Source organism: Colobus angolensis, unplaced genomic scaffold (genome assembly GCF_000951035.1).
Source record: "Colobus angolensis palliatus isolate OR3802 unplaced genomic scaffold, Cang.pa_1.0 Scaffold151, whole genome shotgun sequence".
In the NCBI taxonomy this organism is placed as follows: Eukaryota; Metazoa; Chordata; class Mammalia; order Primates; family Cercopithecidae; genus Colobus; species Colobus angolensis.
In genome coordinates this window covers 3851120-3853830 of record NW_012114611.1, presented here as the reverse complement: position 1 = coordinate 3853830, position 2711 = coordinate 3851120, and the positions used below count along the sequence as shown (strand labels likewise).

General features: G+C 39.1%; 1 pseudogene across 1 annotated transcript; it reads right to left on the bottom strand.

Moving 5' to 3' along the window:
• Nucleotides 1-361: 361 nt before the first annotated feature.
• LOC105507697 lies at nt 362-817 on the bottom strand (annotated as a pseudogene). The gene has a single exon (XR_001001138.1). The product of XR_001001138.1 is annotated as a ribonuclease UK114 pseudogene (transcript).
• Between the last annotated feature and the right edge of the window lie 1894 nt (nt 818-2711).

The following is a 2711-nucleotide window of genomic DNA, read 5'->3' as shown; positions in this document are numbered from 1 at the left end:
AAAGGAAAAGAAATCAGTATGTCAAAGAGATAGGCACTCCATGTTTATTACAGCACTATTCACAATAACCAAGATATGGAATCAACCTCAGTGCCCAGCAACAAATGAGTGAATAAAGAAAATGCATGGCTCACGCCTGTAATCCCAGCACTTTGGGAGGCCAAGACGGGCAGATCATGAGATCAAGAGATCAAGACCATCCTGACCAACATGGTGAAACTCCGTCTCTACTAAAAATACAAAAATTAGCTGGGCATGGTGGCGGACACCTGTAATCCCAGCTACTCAGGAGGCTGAGACAGGAGAATCACTTGAACCCGAGAGGCGGAGGTTGCAGTGAGCTGCGATCGCGCCACTGCACTCCAGTGCAGTGCTTCAATTTCAATTCGGGTACCTTTGGGCAAAGCAGCAACTTGGTAAGCAGCTCTAGCAGGAAAATGACTCTTGAAATACTGTTTGTAGATTTCATTGACAGTATTGAAGTCATTTATGTCAGCCAGAAGAACAGTTGTTTTCACCACATTAGTGAAGTCACAGCCTGCAGCTTTCAGAATTTCACCCATGTTTTTAAGAGCTTGTTTAGCTTCTTCTGCTACCCCTCCTGACACAAGCTGTCCACTTGAAGGGTCCATGCCTATCTGTCCTGAAATGTAAATGGTCTTGTCGACTAACACAGCTTGACTGTAGGGTCCAGTGGCCCCTGGGGCTTTCGCAGTGCTGATCACCGTTTTGATCAAGGACGACATGGCTAAGTCTTCCCTCTTGCAGCCCCTTCAGGAGAAGAAGCCCCAGCACCAGCCTTGCTCACGTCTCATGGGACTTACTATGTATTTTCAAGTAGCTAGAAGAGTAGATTTTAAATGTTCTCAACACAAAGAAATGATTAATGTTTGAGGTGATAGATATGCTAATTACCCCGATTTTATTATTACATATTTTATACTTGTATGGAAATATCACAGTGTACCCCATAAATATGTACAATTATTAAGTGAAAATTAAAAATAATAATACATTTTCAGTGTTTACATTTAAAACATTTACATTCTGTCCCTTAAACATACTTTGTCTGTAGATTGATTCTGAAAACTGAAAACAGAACGTGTTAATATTATTCACAGTCTATGAACATGTGAACATTATTCACTGAAGAATCAAATAATAGTATTTGATTCATGAAAAAATGAAATATAATTTCTCTGTCAGCACACTCGAAGAGTCTATTTTTTCTTACACGCTATAAATTGCTCAAACACTACAACATTTTAGTTTGATTTATATTTGGACCAACACTTTCTTATAAGATTTCTGTTTTTCTTAAAGCTTCTACAGCTGAATTTATTGGAGGAGTGGAGGGAGTTTCTATTCTCCAAAGGATATGTTTGCTAGAATATAGAAATCAAAATATTATAACAAAAATACTCTGAAAATTAACAGTATGATTTCCAAGTTTTGTTCCCTCAAATCTCATGTTGAAATGCAATCCCCAATGCTGGAGGTGTGCCCTGGTGGGAGGTGTTTGAGTCATGGGGGTGGATCCTTCATAAATGGCTTAGTGCTCTCCCCATGGAAATGAGTGAGTTCTCATTCTGAGTTCACACAAGATCTGGTTGTTTAAAAAAGTGTGGTGCTGGGTGCGGTGGCTCACGCCTGTAATCCTAGCACTTTGGGAGGCTGAGATGGGTGGATCACCTGAGGTCAGGAGTTCGAGACCAGCCTGGCCAACATGGTGAAACCCCATCTCTACTTAAAATACAAAAAATTAGCTGTGCGTGGTGATACGTACCTATAATCCCAGCTACTCGGGAGGCTGAGGCAGGAGAATCGCTTGAACCCAAAGTGGAGGTTGCAGTGAGTAGAGATCATGCCATTGTACTCCAGACTGGGGGACAAGAGTGAGTCTTCATCTCAAAAAAAAAAAAAAAAGAGTGTGGCAAGTCCTGCCACTTTTCTTTATAAATTACCCAGTCTCAGGTATTCCTTTATAGAAAAGCAAAATAGACAATTAATAACCTGTAAATTTTTTCAGGAATTTTTCTTATGTTCCTGTCTTGCTTCTCAGTGCAGCTTGATGAATGTTGGATCAAAATTTGACCTTATATTCTCAACCTAATTCTCAAATATGTGTTTAACTCTGGGAAATGTAAACTGTCAGGTTAAGTTATCCTAAAAACTTAAGGAAGAATGCTATAAGGCAGAATGTCTTTGAGAATCAGTCTCTTTTTTTGATATGAAGCATACAAAGCATTGAAAAACACAAAAGGGACAGTGCTTGGATGAACCATAAGAATAAATTTTTCTGTGGGCATAACTCTTGTATGTACATCATGGAAATTACCCTAAGTCATTGCCAGTATCTTCTTGATGTCAACTCTGATGGTACTAATCTTTACAGAATTTTAAATAGAAGGCTTTAAGTAACACTTCAACTGTTAAGTTAACAAAGGAGGGGAAAGGAAAACTAGCCTACTATAAACCATGCATATATACTGTCTTGGTGGTTTTATATGTGAATATTATCCAAAATAACATGTATTATTAATTACATTATATTTATATTTAATATGCTGTTATATAACATATTTGTTTAGGTCAAGAAGAGGTGGCCCACCCTGCCTGAGAGTCGAAATCACCTTCCCCTCTGCCTTCCTTTTCTTAGTTATGATGGCGTCTGACCCTCTCGCTGGTATGAGCCGCACTGTATAACCCTG